General features: G+C 49.8%; 1 protein-coding gene across 1 annotated transcript in view; it reads left to right on the top strand.

The window, feature by feature from the left end:
- The window catches only part of LOC140904238 (uncharacterized), a 45237-nt gene that overhangs the window by 2642 nt on the left and 26286 nt on the right, over positions 1-16309 (top strand). Inside the window, exon 2 of the mRNA XM_073326707.1 lies at positions 11717-11835. The gene's annotated coding sequence lies outside the window, so the exon portion shown is untranslated. The remainder of the gene's footprint in view (positions 1-11716; positions 11836-16309) is intronic.

The raw sequence follows: 16309 nt of genomic DNA, 5'->3' as shown, positions 1-16309 counted from the left end.
ACGCGCTATCTCAGAGTGCCGATGTACTGGCAGAGGGGCATTGCTGCACATGATGGCGTACATGACACTGGTGGACGTGTAGGTGAATGAACCGGTGACGGTGTGGCGGATCTGGTTAGGTCCTGTGATGGTGTCTCGGGTGTAGATATGTGGGCAGAGTTGGCATCGAGGTTTGTTTGCATGGATTGGTTCCTGAGTTAGAGTTACTACAGTGCGGCGTGTCGTTGCTGGTGAGAATGTGCTTCAGGCTGGCGGGCTGTCTGTGGGCGAGGACTGGCCTGCCTCCCAAGGCCTGTGAAAGTGAGGGATTGTTGTCCAGGATGGGTTGTGCATCACTGATGATGCGCTGGAGAGGTTTTAGCTGAGGACTGTATGTGATGGCCAGTGGAGTGCTGTTCGTTTCTTTCTTGGGCTCCTCTTGCAGCAGGAGGCTTCTGGGACGCGTCTGGCTCTCTTGATCTGTTTCCTTATTCCTCTTGTGGGTATCGTAGTTGATTAGCCTGATTCTTGCTTGCCTATTTATACCTGCCTCTGGAAATTTCCACTCCGTGCATCCAACGAAGTGGGTATTCCACCCACGAAAGCTCATGCTCCAATACGTCTGTTAGTCTATAAGGTGCCACAGGACTCCTGGCCACTTTTTTGGCCTGAGGGCCACATCTGGGTGGGGAAATTGCATGCAGGGCCGGGGCAGGGGGTCGGGGTGTGGGACGGGGTGCGGTGTGCAGGAAGGGGCTCAGGGCAAGGGGTTGGGGCAGAGGAGGGGTGTGGGATGTATGAGGGGGGGCTCAGGGCAGGGGTTGGGGTGGAGGAGGTGTGCGGGGTTGTGGCAGGGAGTTGGGGTTCAGGAGGGTTTGGGCTCCAGCCCAGCACTGCCTTACCTGGAGTTGCTCCGAGGTGGCAGCAGTGGTGCACCGGGGTCAGGACAGGCTCCCTGCCTGCCCTGTCCCTATCCCCGCACCACTCCCAGAAGTGGCCAGCACCGTGTCCCTCTGGGGGGGCGCAGAGGGCTCCATGAGCCTCCCTCACCTGTGGGTACCTCCCCAAAAGCTCCCATTGGCTGCGGTTCCCCATTCCTGCCAATGGGAGCTGCCAGGGGAGATACCCCCCCCCCCCAGGGGCCACAGGGACGTGGTGCCGGCCATTTCAGGGAGTGGCGCGGGCCCGTGGCGCCCGGGGGGTGGCAATCCCATGGGCCGGACCCAAAGCCCTGAGGGCCGGATCCGGCCCCCGGGCCATAGTTTGCCCACCCCATGCACTAAGCTCCAGAGGTCCCCGTGCAATGCTGCCCAAGACAGGGTGTTACGTTCTCTCCAGTCCTTCCCCTTTTCTCTCTAGATAGCAAAGGTCAAAATCTATGGTGATCCCCCGCCCGTTTTCTCTCAATTCCTGAGACGTTCTCTGTTCTCCTCCACCGATTGTACCCTGTTTTCTCTCCACTTCTCCAATGTCCAGTTCAAATCTCAGGTTTGGGGAGTTTCCCTCCCCATGGTTTTACCTGCAGCGACTTGTCCTTGTTTAGGTGGGAATCATTTCCCTGAATGATTTCTGAAATGGGAAGAGGGTTAATGGGCAGAGGTTGGGAGAGCCTGAGGCAGGGACACCTCTGGGCTGGGCTGGGGGGGCCGTTCTCTGCTGGCCCAGGAAGGGGAGGCAGTAGCCAAGCGCCCCCCATGGAGACGGCCCCCAGGTTTCCCAGTCCCAGCTACTTTCCCCTCCCTGTCCCGCCCAACCCAGCAGCCCCTGCCCCCCCTACAACCGCCTGCTAGTCAAATTCCCAGACCCCACAACCAGTGACCTTCTGACTCCAGCCCCGCTCCTTTCCCGTGTGGAAGCCACATCACCCAGAGCTCCCCGCTGGCCATGCGAAGGGGTGGCAAGAAGAAATCCATCCCATTCTGTTGTTCATTGAATATCGCTGTATAATCCCCTCAAATTTCCCCTCTTTTCTCTTGAACGGTTGAAGGGTGACATAAAATCTCCCCAGATGTTGGTTCTTTTCTCTTATATTGGCAAATATTTAGCGTGTGCCCTGTTTCTCCTCAGTTCTGAAATACTGATATCAATTCCTTGAAATCTTCCCGCTTTTCTCCCCAGGTGTCTGGCTGAGATCAGGGCTCTTATGGTGGCTGACGGTGGCTCGGGCCTTGCCTGAGATCAGGAGCCCCCCCCCGCGTGCCGGGCACGGCACAGACCCCTGACCGAGTTTGGGGCCCTCGTTGCACCAGGGACTGCCCGCGCCCCAACAGAGAGCAGGGACCTTGTCGGGCCGGGGGCTACAGGGGACCTTGGCTGAGCTCCGGGCCCCTGTTGTGCCAGGCCCTGCAGAGACCCCCACACGGGTCAGACCCCGCAGTTGTGACAGGTGCTGTGGAGACCCCAACGGAGATCTGCGCCCTTATTGTGCTGGGGCACTGAAGAGACCCCAGCTGACATCAGACCCCCCCCTTTGTGCCAGGTAAAACGGAGACCTGGACCGAGATCACGGCCCCCCTCGTGCCAGGCAGCGCACGACTGTGGCCAGACTGCGGCCTCCGGGGTCTGGGCACTTTAGAGACCTCGACTGCGATCTGTGTCCCCGCTGGGCCTGGCCCTGCACTGACCTCGGCCAACATCATGCCCCACCACTGTACTGGGCTCTTGCACAGGCCCTGACGGAGATCCTCCCCCCCCACATTTGGCCAGATGCTGCAGGGACCCCAAACAAAATCAGGGCTCCTGTAATGGCGGGAGTTGCAGAGCCCCCAGCTGAGCCCCTGTTGTGCCAGGCGCTGTAGAGAAGCCCGTGGAGATCAGTGGCTCTGTTGTGCCATTCACTGCACAGACCCTGACCTACATCACCAGTTAGGTCTTTTGCCCCCACTGCTCCCCTTGGGAGGCTGTTCCAGAACCACACTCCTCTGATGGTTAGAAACCATTCCCCTAATTTCAAGCCTAAACTTGTTGATGGCCAGTTTATATTAATTTGTTCTGAATCTGGGGTCCACGTTGGAGCTTAACTTCAATAACTCCTCTCCGTCCCTGGTACTTATCCCTCTGAGGTATTTATAGAGAATGATCCTGTCTCTCCCCCCCCGCAGCCTTCTTTTGGTTCGGCTAAACAAGCCAAGCTCTTTGAGTCTCCTCTCGTAAGGCAGGTTTTCCATTCCTCGGATCATCCTAGTAGCCCTTCTCTGCACCTGTTCCACTTTGAATTCATCCTTCTTAAACATGGGAGACCAAAACCGCACACTCTATTCCAGATGAGGTCTCACCGGTGTCTTATAGAATGGCCCTAACACTTTCCTGTTTCTACTGGAATTACATTGCCTGATGCACCCTAAGACTGCATTAACCTTTTCCATGGCTGCATCTCGGTGGCAGCTTATAGTCATCCTGTGATCAGCCAATACTAGGTCTTTCTCCTCCTCTGTCACTTCCAACTGTTAAGTCCCCAGTTAACAGCAAAAATACTTGTTGTTTGTCCTCAAATGCACGACCTTGCACTTTGCACTATTAAATATCATCCATTTCTATTACTCCAGTTTACAAGGACATCCAGATCTTCTTGTATGATAATCTGGTCCTCCTCCGTATTGGCAATCCCTCCCAGCTTTGTGTCACACTCCCACTTTCTGTGCCAAGGTCACTAATAAAAATGTTAAATACGATTGTTCCCAAGACCAACCCCTGAGAAACTCCACTATTGACCTCCCTACAGCCTGGCAGTTCAGCATGATCCCTTGTAGTCTCCTCTTTAACCAGTTCCTTATCCACCTTTCAGTTCTCATATGAATCCCCATCTTCTCCAATTTAATTAAATGTCCCATGTGGAACTGTATCAAATGCCGTACTGACATCCAGATAGATGAGAGCTACTGCATTTCCTTTATCCAAAACATTAGTGACCTTCTCACAGAAGGAGATCAGGCTGCTCTGGCAGGATCTACCTTTTGTAACACCATGTTTTATTTATTTATAGAGCTGAAGGCTGGAAGGAACTGTTAGCAATAGGCTGAGAGTGGCCATGTGGAGGTGGGGGAAGGGATGGCAGACCGTGCGGAGGTGGGAGGGGACGCGGTGTTGGATTTTGTTTTGTAGGAGTCCATGTCCCTGCTCCCTGTGGCCGTGGTGGCTTCCGTACCAAAGCAGCATGTCAGCGGAGCAGACACACACACCATAGCTCCATCTGGAACATGCGGCGTTCACTGCCAGACGGGATGGGCGATTTTTCAGGGGCCCAGCTTGATATGCCTGGCTGGGGTGGATCCAGTTGGACGGGGGTCTGGGGCTCTGATAGTTTGGGATGTTCCTTTTTGCATAGTCAGTTCTTTCTCTTTATTGTTTTCCCCCTGCCTGTGCCCGAGGCCACTCTCTTCTTAACTTGATTTGGTTACTTCAGTTCCAGTTGTTAAATGGGATCTAATAATTGCAAACCTGAATGAAAGATAAACCAAACAGAACCATTTGAATTTTGGCACATACCTGGTAGAACTACACCTCATGAGGGTACGCTGTAATTACTTGGTTACCTATAGCATTTTCTGGTGGGGTGGATGAAGCAATGTCAAAGAGCCAAAGTGCTTTTTAGGGCAAAAGGGCTTGTCAGGTGTTTGCTCTCTAGGGAGCATGCCACTGGCCAGGGCTTGCAGACTTTCAGGAGTGGGGAGCTGGATAGTATTTACTGATCTCAAAATAAAAGGTTAAGATGGCTGGTTCATAATATCCGATGAAATCTTCCAAACTATTATACAAATAGACCCTAATGCTATTAAAGCAACATGGTATTAATACTGATTCAAAACCGAAATTAAAATAACGAGATAAACGCATGAGAACTGAACTGACACCTAACTTCCATGTCTTAATGCCTGAACTTTTGACACTCACTCACACCATCTTTTTTTTTAAAGCTATGCACCGCACACAGTCAAGTTAATGAAGGAAAGCACACTAATTATTGACTGCTTTGTGTTGCATTAGCAACTGATTAAGCACCTAATTAAAACTGTACCACTGTAAGTGGAAACGCCTCAACAGAGCTTCGCTCCAATGTGTTTAAATCTGAATGAAAAGTTTCTAAATTAAATACATGGCAGGATGGTAAACAGGGGGAAACACAGAAGTGCCTCTACCGAGTCCTGTTGACTCCTTGTCCCAACCCCCTGCATAAGTTCTGGCCTCTTGGTCAACTGAGCTCCCAGTCCCACATCAGCTGTGCCCTCTCCTAGCCTAACCCGTTTCTACCGCAGTTCTTCATCCCCCTCATCCAGGCAGGGGGTTGGCGCTGCAGCCCTAAGGCACCTGCGTTAATCACTCTCTCACATACTGGGGCTATTTAGATTTCAGGGAATGATTCATCAGTGTTACTGTCTCTGGGAGGTGGGAGAGAGGAGAGACTGAGACGGAGTTTGCTCCCCACACTCTGCTGGGCCATGTTCAACCCTGGTAGCCTCCACGTTACCTCATCCTCCACCCTCCCCCATGTGTCTCTGCTCATGTGTCAGAGTGTCCCCTTCTGATCATAATGCCACTGGCCTCAGCAGAGCTCCCAGACAGGAGCTACCTCATGATGGGGTTACAGTACTGAGAGTAAAATACATCCCAGGGAGGGTGTAATTATCCTCAAAGCAAGCATTAATTCTTTCACTTCCTAGACTGTAAAGTACTTCATTTCAAGTACACTTGAAAGGATTGATTTTTATTAATAAATTGCAGTAAATGTTGATTTCACTGTACACACAAAGATGAAAAATATTTATATAGGTAATATACAGAAATGCTTCTGGAGAAAGTTGAGTTTGATTTACGGATGTTTACACTGTATATTTTGCGTGTGACATTGACAATTTGTGTTTGAACAGTTATAAAGATTTGGTTTTTCGAATCTCAACATTTACTGTAATTAAATAAAAAGAAAAGGAGGACTTGTGGCACCTTAGAGACTAACCAATTTATTTGAGCATGAGCTTTCGTGAGCTACAGCTCACTTCATCGGATGCATACCGTGGAAACTGCAGCAGACTTTATATATACACAGAGAATATGAAACTCTTTACACAATGTGCATGACAATCAAGTTGGGCCATTTCCTGCACAAATCCAGGTTCTCTCACCCCCTCACCCTCCTCCCAAAAACCACACACACAAACTCACTCTCCTGCTGGTAATAGCTCATCCAAAGTGACCACTCTCCCTACAATGTGCATGATAATCAAGGTGGGCCATTTCCAGCACAAATCCAGGTTTTCTCACCCCCCCCACCCCCATACACACACAAACTCACTCTCCTGCTGGTAATAGCTCATCCAAACTGACCACTCTCCAAGTTTAAATCCAAGTTAAACCAGAACATCTGGGGGGGGGGGTAGGAAAAAACAAGGGGAAATAGGCTACCTTGCATAATGACTTAGCCACTCCTAGTCTCTATTTAAGCCTAAATTAATAGTATCCAATTTGCAAATGAATTCCAATTCAGCAGTTTCTCGCTGGAGTCTGGATTTGAAGTTTTTTTGTTTTAAGATAGCAACTTTCATGTCTGTAATTGCGTGACCAGAGAGATTGAAGTGTTCTCCGATTGGTTTATGAATGTTATAATTCTTGACATCTGATTTGTGTCCATTTATTCTTTTACGTAGAGACTGTCCAGTTTGACCAATGTACATGGCAGAGGGGCATTGCTGGCACATGATGGCATATATCACATTGGTGGATGTGCAGGTGAACGAGCCTATGATAGTGTGGCTGATGTGATTAGGCCCTGTGATGGTGTCCCCTGAATAGATATGTGGGCACAATTGGCAACGGGCTTTGTTGCAAGGATAGGTTCCTGGGTTAGTGGTTCTGTTGTGTGGTATGTGGTTGCTGGTGAGTATTTGCTTCAGGTTGCAGGGCTGTCTGTAGGCAAGGACTGGCCTGTCTCCCAAGATTTGTGAGAGTGATGGGTCATCCTTCAGGATAGGTTGTAGATCCTTAATAATGCGTTGGAGGGGTTTTAGTTGGGGGCTGAAGGTGACGGCTGGTGGCGTTCTGTTATTTTCTTTGTTGGGCCTGTCCTGTAGTAGGTGACTTCTGGGAACTCTTCTGGCTCTATCAATCTGTTTCTTTACTTCCGCAGGTGGGTATTGTAGTTGTAAGAAAGCTTGACAGAGATCTTGTAGGTGTTTGTCTCTGTCTGAGGGGTTGGAGCAAATGCGGTTGTATCGCAGAGCTTGGCTGTAGACGATGGATCGTGTGGTGTGGTCAGGGTGAAAGCTGGAGGCATGCAGGTAGGAATAGCGGTCAGTCACGGCTAACCTGGTGGCTGAACTTTGTGACTTTGTCCTTACCCATAACTATTTCACATTTGGGGACAATGTATACCTTCAGATCAGCGGCACTGCTATGGGTACCCGCATGGCCCCACAGGATGCCAACATTTTTATGGCTGATTTAGAACAACGCTTCCTCAGCTCTCGTCCCCTAAAGCCCCTACTCTACTTGCGCTATATTGATGACATCTTCATCATCTGGACCCATGGAAAAGAAGCCCTTGAGGAATTCCACCATGATTTCAACAATTTCCATCCCACCACCAACCTCAGCCTGGTCCAGTCCACACAAGAGATCCACTTCCTGGACACTACAGTGCTAATAAGCGATGGTCACATAAACACCACCCTATACCGGAAACCTACTGACCGCTATTCCTACCTGCATGCCTCCAGCTTTCACCCTGACCACACCACACGATCCATCGTCTACAGCCAAGCTCTGCGATACAACCGCATTTGCTCCAACCCCTCAGACAGAGACAAACACCTACAAGATCTCTGTCAAGCTTTCTTACAACTACAATACCCACCTGCGGAAGTAAAGAAACAGATTGATAGAGCCAGAAGAGTTCCCAGAAGTCACCTACTACAGGACAGGCCTAACAAAGAAAATAACAGAACGCCACTAGCCGTCACCTTCAGCCCCCAACTAAAACCCCTCCAACGCATTATTAAGGATCTACAACCTATCCTGAAGGATGACCCAACACTCTCACAAATCTTGGGAGACAGACCAGTCCTTGCCTACAGACAGCCCCGCAACCTGAAGCAAATACTCACCAACAACCACATACCACACAACAGAACCACTAACCCAGGAACTTATCCTTGCAACAAAGCCCGTTGCCAAATGTGCCCACATATCTATTCAGGGGACACCATCACAGGGCCTAATAACATCAGCCACACTATCAGAGGCTCGTTCACCTGCACATCCACCAATGTGATATATGCCATCATGTGACAGACTAGGGACCGAATGGCTCGGCAGCAGTTCTGCGGAAAAGGACCTAGGGGTGACAGTGGACGAGAAGCTGGATATGAGTCAGCAGTGTGCCCTTGTTGCCAAGAAGGCCAATGGCATTTTGGGATGTATAAGTAGGGGCATAGCGAGCAGATCGAGGGACGTGATCGTCCCCCTCTATTCGACATTGGTGAGGCCTCATCTGGAGTACTGTGTCCAGTTTTGGGCCCCACACTTCAAGAAGGATGTGGATAAATTGGAGAGAGTCCAGCGAAGGGCAACAAAAATGATTAGGGGACTGGAACACATGAGTTATGAGGAGAGGCTGAGGGAGCTGGGATTGTTTAGCCTGCGGAAGAGAAGAATGAGGGGGGATTTGATAGCTGCTTTCAACTACCTGAAAGGGGGTTCCAAAGAGGATGGCTCTAGACTGTTCTCAATGGTAGCAGATGACAGAACGAGGAGTAATGGTCTCAAGTTGCAGTGTGGGAGGTTTAGATTGGATATTAGGAAAAACTTTTTCACTAAGAGGGTGGTGAAACACTGGAATGCGTTACCTAGGGAGGTGGTGGAATCTCCTTCCTTAGAGGTTTTTAAGGTCAGGCTTGACAAAGCCCTGGCTGGGATGATTTAACTGGGAATTGGTCCTGCTTTGAGCAGGGGGTTGGACTAGATGACCTTCTGGGGTCCCTTCCAACCCTGATATTCTATGATTCTATGTGCCAGCAATGCCCCTCTGCCATGTACATTGGTCAAACTGGACAGTCTCTACGTAAAAGAATAAATGGACACAAATCAGATGTCAAGAATTATAACATTCATAAACCAGTCGGAGAACACTTCAATCTCTCTGGTCACGCAATCACAGACATGAAGGTCGCTATCTTAAAACAAAAAAACTTCAAATCCAGACTCCAGCGAGAAACTGCTGAATTGGAATTCATTTGCAAATTGGATACTATTAATTTAGGCTTAAATAGAGACTGGGAGTGGCTAAGTCATTATGCAAGGTAGCCTATTTCCCCTTGTTTTTTCCTACCCCCCCCCCAGATGTTCTGGTTTAACTTGGATTTAAACTTGGAGAATGGTCAGTTTGGATGAGCTATTACCAGCAGGAGAGTGAGTTTGTTTGTGTATGGGGGTGGGGGGGTGAGAAAACCTGGATTTGTGCTGGAAATGGCCCACCTTGATTATCATGCACATTGTAGGAAGAATGGTCACTTTGGATGAGCTATTACCAGCAGGAGAGTGAGTTTGTGTGTGTGGTTTTTGGGAGGGGGGTGAGGGGGTGAGAAAACCTGGATTTGTGCAGGAAATAGCCCAACTTGATTGTCATGCACATTGTGTAAAGAGTTGTCACTTTGGATGGGCTATCACCAGCAGGAGAGTGAATTTGTGTTGGGGGGTGGAGGGTGAGAAAACCTGGATTTGTGCTGGAAATGGCCCAACTTGATGATCACTTTAGATAAGCTATTACCAGCAGGACAGTGGGGTGGGAGGAGGTATTGTTTCATATTCTCTGTGTGTATATAAAGTCTGCTGCAGTTTCCACGGTATGCATCCGATGAAGTGAGCTGTAGCTCACGAAAGCTCATGCTCAAATAAATTGGTTAGTCTCTAAGGTGCCACAAGTCCTCCTTTTCTTTTTGCGAATACAGACTAACACGGCTGCTACTCTGAAACCTGTAATTAAATAATTGTTGTCTGACCACCCCCATAACTTCCCACAGCTCTGAACACTGAAATTGTAAACATTAAAAAAGGGCTTTAAAATAACTATCGATATCATCTATTGAAATTAAAAAAAGAAATAGACAAAATTAATTTTGCCAAACCCACTTAACAGCAATCGCAATATGCTAGGGGTTGGAAATTCACAGCTAAGGCATCCAACTTTAATTCTGCCCTGAAGTGACACCAGGCAATACCATAGGGCCATGAATAGTCAATTTAGTGTATAAAGTCCCAAATTAGATTATACCGATTTGTAAAGACACATGAGATCTTTCCCTCAGACCTTCACTGGGTTCTTTCTTTTATTGGTAATTCCCAGAAATCAATAGATAAATAAGATTCTATCACTTATGAAGTGGCCGTTTCAGATTTTTGGGGAGTGTCTATTAATTTGCAAGAAGGGCCACGTGCTGGGAGAGACGGGGCCTTGTTTCATTTTAACTTGTGCATACTCAGCAGCTTCAGGAATTTGGTTCAAAGTATTTACATGTTTCCCTGGCCTGTTCTTAAAAGGGCTGCTGTAGACTGTGGGGAGGGGCAGGATCAGGAGCTGAGTCCCTTAGATATTTATAGCTCACTGGAAGAAGGATGGGGATTGGCGGGGGTGGGTCTCCAGGAATTTAATAATAAACACACAAATATCATCATTCTTAATGAATTGTCATCTTATGATTCCCCTAACACGCTAATAAACTCTGGCCACCCCAGCAGTCTAGGGAGGGAGTATTAATAAACTCCTGTGGTCAGTGTGGAACCTAAGGCACAAGGATCTTTCAGTGGCTGGGTCAGAGTCACCCAGAGGGAAATTCACTTCACTGGGTAAATCCCTAGTTGCTGGGCTCTGCAGAGGGGTGGGGAGGTGAATTCAATCCCCCATTCCTGGGCATGCACACCCCCCACAATCCTCACCCTGATCTCAGACGCTACCGAAACCTGCCCCTGAGGTGATGGACCCACTTGGTGCTGCCAGAGCCATCTGCCATGGGACCCAGAGGGGGCAGAGGCCCAGCTCCAGAACTGCTACCCCAGCCCCCATGCTGTGCTGGAGTTCCCCTGGCTTTCCAGTCTGCAGATGGCTCTAGCTGTCTGGGGACCCAGCCCGTGCACCCACCACACACAAACTTTCTCGCCACACATATCCCAGGGTGGGGAAGGACCCTCTGGGGCTGGCTGCAGTCTCCCCTTGCTGCTGTGAGAGGAATGGGGTGGTCCCTCATATAAAACACACACCCACCCATGGGCAGATGGGAAATGTAGTTTCTTCCAGGGGATTGAAAATGTTTGATTTAGAGTCCTGAGCTCTCTCTTCCTGTTTGTCTCCTTCTGCCACTTTCAGATCTCTTGGAGAGACAAGGTGGGTGAGGGAATTTCTTTTAGGACCAATTAAAAAAAATACTTCTTTTTAATATCCTGGGGCAAACATGGCTACAAGAACCCGTTCAGTCTCTCTCTTTTTCCCTTTGTACCTCCTCCCCTTCTTACTTCCCGCTCAGCTGAGACTGTCCCATATAATGGGGAAATTAGGGTTCACTCCTGTAATGACTGGGTCCTTCCAACACTAATGGGACACTAAAGCCTCTGTATGTCAGTGACAGCAGCAGCTCTGGGACTCGGAGACATAGGGAGAAGAGATGGGAGTGAGCAGGTGATGTTTGTGCAGGGTGTGAGTTACTCCTCACATGCAGAATTCACGTCCAGCACAGAATTCCTTTTTTTTTCCCTGCAGAAAATACATTCTGCCCGAGAAGTGCTGCATTTCCACGTTTCACGCACCAGAGGCCCCTGTGGCAGCAGACCAGCCAGCAGCCAGCTGGGTTCATCAGAGCACTCTGCCTGCCGAGCCAGGTTAGGACAGACAGAGTGGGGCACATGGGACGGCGGGGGGCGTGTCACAGACTGGGGTCCAGAATGGCTAGTGAGGGGGACAGACTGGGGCATTGGCTCAGGAGATAGTGGGGTGACAGCACTGAGCCAGGGGTTGAATGGGAGGGGGGCTGCAGGGCCACATGGTGACAGGGCGAAGGGAGGTCTCAGGGACCCATGGGGGGGTTTCAAGGCTGATTCCTCACTCCTATACTTTGAGTGCAGAAGTTGGGGGCCTGGAAGGATTCTAAACCTTAATACTGGCCACTCCAGGCTTGTATTTAACTCCCAAGGTTACAGGTTTTCTCTGACCTTGGGTGGGTAGATGCTGCCACCAGCCAAATGCAAAAACCGCTTTGAGAACTCAGGAAGGCGCACTTGGGAATTTCTTCCTGTGAGGTACCCTCAAGCCCTTTCACCCCCACTCCGGGGAAGAGCTGAGAAAGAAAACGAAGGAAATCAGCTGTCACCACCAGCTAATTAAACAACACGGGCACAAACCTCTTAGGACACAAAAATCCAATCCTGTTCTTAAAAAAGGTAAATTTTATTAAAAACCAAAAGAAAGGAAATACATCTGGAACTTCAACTTTTTGCTAGATTTAAAAAAAAACAAGTACAAGGATTAAGCGTCAAGATAGATCTCTTGAGGTCCAGCTTAAAGGTTACAAGCAAAAAAAAGAAACGGGGGTTAGCATAGAGCAGTCCACAAGCCATAAAGAAATAAAAGAGATAAACGTAATCACATCTTCCTAGGCATTTCCTGATCTACTTACATATCTGGGGTTTCAAATGAGTAGTTTCTAGGTATAAGCTGGTGATTTTTCAGCCCAAAGCTTTTTACAGCATAGTTCCAGCCCTGTCTCTGGGAGAAAAGCACAGTCAGAAAAAGGGGAAGTTTTTTTCCCCAATTTTAAAAAGTTCTAGCCTTCTTTTGGTCAGGTGCCCACTCCTTTCCTTTTACCTATGGACTTTTAAACCCTTTACAGGTAAAGCAAGTAGAGAACAGCTACTAACAGAGATTTTATAGCTAACTGGTTGGCTGGATGTCCATAAAAGGGAGCTCCCCCACCCTTCATTTATCACAGGGGGGCTGCAGGGACACATGGGAATGGGTGATGCTGGGACACACAGGGACAGGGACAGGGGCAGGTGCACCTGATTGAATGGGAGAGGCTTGTGATCAGCTAGGGTCTGCATGAGGGAGGCTCCCCAACTCCCTAACAATCTCTTCCCCTCCCAAAAATATCTGTTCCATACTTCTCCCACCTACACCAAACAACCCACCAGGTTAACTCCCAGACTCCTTCCCTCTCCCTCAACTCCTCTGTTGCCCCTGACTCCTCCAAGCCTTTGCACTGCTTCTGAGGGGTGTAGGAAATATGGTTTTGGGCGGGGGAGTGTCTGTATTGTTAGAGACGTACTTAGTAACAGGTGTTTTGGAATAAATTACCAAAACAATTGAAACTGGCATGATTATATTTTGTTATTTTAACAAATAAAATATGCAGAATTTTGCAGAATTTTAAAATCTTGTGTGTAGAATTTTTTAATTTTTTGGCACAGAATTCCCCCAGGAGTAGTGAGTGCTTGGTAAAATACAGGATGCTGCTGTCTTCTTTCTGATCCGGGAGTCTGGGCTGAGCAGTTGCTGCTCCCCAGTGGTGTCAATTTATTCACAATTTCTCTATTCTCCTCCACTGATTTTGTCCCCTTTTCTCTCTAAAGCTCCCATGCTTGTTTAAAAACACCTCAGATTTGGTGGGCTTTCCCACTCATTCTATCTGCAGGATTTGTCCTTGCTTCGGTGGGAAATTGTTGCCCTGAGCTATTCTCCAATGGGAAGAGAGTAAAGGTATGTTTACACTGGCAGAGTTACATCGCCAGCAGTTACAGCGCCACTCAGGGAGCGCTAAAGGGAAACTGCTGTTGTGTGTTCACACTGTCAGCTGCCCGCACAATAGCGTGTTCACACTTGCAGCGGTGTTCGGAGCAGTGCACTCTGGGCTGCTGTCCTAGAAAACATCTCTTCCTCTTCTGCCACTAAGAGTTGTGGGAAAGTGGAGGCGATCGTGGACTGGGTCCTGGGTCCTGTCCCAATGCCCCATAATGCATTGGTTCACATCCCAGCAATCTCTGTGCTTTCATCCGCATTTGGCACCATCTGTCAATGGTTTTTTGTACTGCACATTGTGCCTCTTTGGGCTCAGGAATGGATCCCGCACTGTTGACCAATATGCTGCTCGCTCTCACCAACGCATCACAAGTGGCAGTGGTGTCAGTCACTAACCAGTTCGGAGTGGGGAAGTCGACTGTTGGACTTGTGTTGACAGAAGTGTGCTGGGCCAGTAATCACATCCTGCTCTGGAAGACCATGACTCTGGGTTATGTGCGTGACGTTGTGGATGGCTTTGCACAAATGGGCTTCCCTAACTGTGGAGGGGGATAGATGGCACTCATATTCCAATTCTGGCACCAGACCACCTAGCCACCAAGTACATTAATCACAAGGGGTATTTCTCTATGGTTCTCCAGGCGCTTGTGGATCACCATGGGCGTTTCACAGACATTAACACAGGCTGGTCCAGAAAGGTGCATGACACAAGCATCTTTTGGAACATTGGCCTGTTCAGGAAACTGCAAGCAGGGACTTTCTTTCCGGACCAGAAGATCACCATAGGGGAAGCCAAAATCCCCAATGTCATCCTGGGAGACCCTGCCTACCCCTTAATGCCATGCAGCAAGGAGCAGTTCAACAACAGGCTGACAAGTGCAGAATGACTGTTGAGTGTGCTTTTGGCCATTTAAAGGCCCGCTGGTGCTGCCTATATGGGAGACTGGACCCGGCTGATGACAATATTCTTATGCTTATAGCTGCGTGCTGTATGCTCCAGAATATTTGTGAAGGGAAGGGTGAAAGTTTCACTCAGGGCTGGACTGCTGAGGCGCAGTGCCTGGAGGCTGAATTTGAACAGCCAGAGACAAGGGCTATTAGAGGGGTGCAGCATGGGTCCAAAAGGATCAGGGATGCTGTGGCAGGGTGGTCCCCCCAACATGCCTTGAAGGGCTTAAAACAGCCCTGGGAGAGGGCTGAGAGAGGGAAAAGCTGGGCTGTTCGTGAAAACAGCCATAGCTGTGGCCTGTGTAATTAGGGCCCAGCTGGCCCTTATAAGAGGGCAGTGGGCCAGAAGGAGACACTCTCTCTAGCTACATGGAGAGAGGAGGACCTGGATGCCTGGGAAGCTGAGGATAGTACCTAGGGCAGGACAGGGCAGGGCAGTGCTGGGGAAGGGCAGACGGAGCCGGGGAGCTCCAGCCTAGCAGAGCCCCAGGCTGCAGGCCCAGGTAAAGGCCCACAAAAGGGGACTAAGGCTGTAGAGGAGCAGCCCAGACCTAGACAGAGGCAGCTGGTCTGACCCCCCTTGCCGATGATGCGTGGTACAGACTGCAGTCTGCCCAAGGAGTGGGGGCTAGACGATGACTGACAGTAGCCACTGAGGCAAGGGAGGGTTAGGGGATTGGGGGTTCCCCTGGGGAAGGGGGACCCAGACTGAGGGGGTACTGCCAGGGCAAAGAACCATAATCTAGAAGGGCACCGGGGACCAGGATGGGCACGGGGCCAGCGGCAGGCAAGACACTGACCGGCAGAGGGCGCTCCTTGCTGAAAAGGGCGAATTCCCTGGACAACCAGCAGGGAGATGGGGGAAGGGGGGGGAAGGGGTCCCGGCGTGGTTAGAGATTTGTGTATGTCCAGGTATCATATCCAGCCTTATCCTTTGGAGTACAGTGCAGCGGGTACCGTACTTCAGCAGGGCTAAATTGCTGAGGGACGGGTGTTGAGTGCAGTGGGTACTGGGCGTCCGCGGGGCTGGACTGTGATGGGGCAGGAGTGGAAGGCAGCGGGTACAGACTGGAGCCAGGAGGTTGCTAAGAGTGTGTTGGCGGTGTCAGGGGGGTGCATGGGAAAGAGTTTTCCGACAATGGCTGCAGGGGAGGGCGGGCGCGGAGCTGCTCAGTTTGCAGTGCTAGTAGCCCCTGGAGCATGACTGCTTGGCGCTCCATAACATTTAAGAGCCGCTCCATGGCTTCGTTCTGGCGCACCCCGTTCTCCTTTCGGTCCCTCTTCTCGCTGTCCGGCCACTCTTTCAATTCTTGTTTTTCGGCCGCAGAGTGCATCATGACCTCATGCAGAAACTTCTCTTTAGTTCTTGATGGCCACTTTCTAATTCTGCGTAGCCATTCGGCCGGCGATAACAAAGAGGGAGGCTGGGCTCCCAAGGGCGTATCTGTGAAGCCAAAATGCAACATTTTATAGAAGCAGTAGTGTTTGCAACACAGACACCACTGATTTAAAGTATAGCCACTATTCACACACCTGTCACTAACTGGCTGACCCCAGGCAAGCACCCATGAGCCACAAGACCCCCAAAATGGTAACAGCAGGGGCAGGGGAAAT

Source organism: Lepidochelys kempii, chromosome 28 (genome assembly GCF_965140265.1).
Source record: "Lepidochelys kempii isolate rLepKem1 chromosome 28, rLepKem1.hap2, whole genome shotgun sequence".
NCBI lineage: Eukaryota > Metazoa > Chordata > Testudines > Cheloniidae > Lepidochelys > Lepidochelys kempii.
This window is presented reverse-complemented; position numbering and strand designations above follow the sequence as displayed.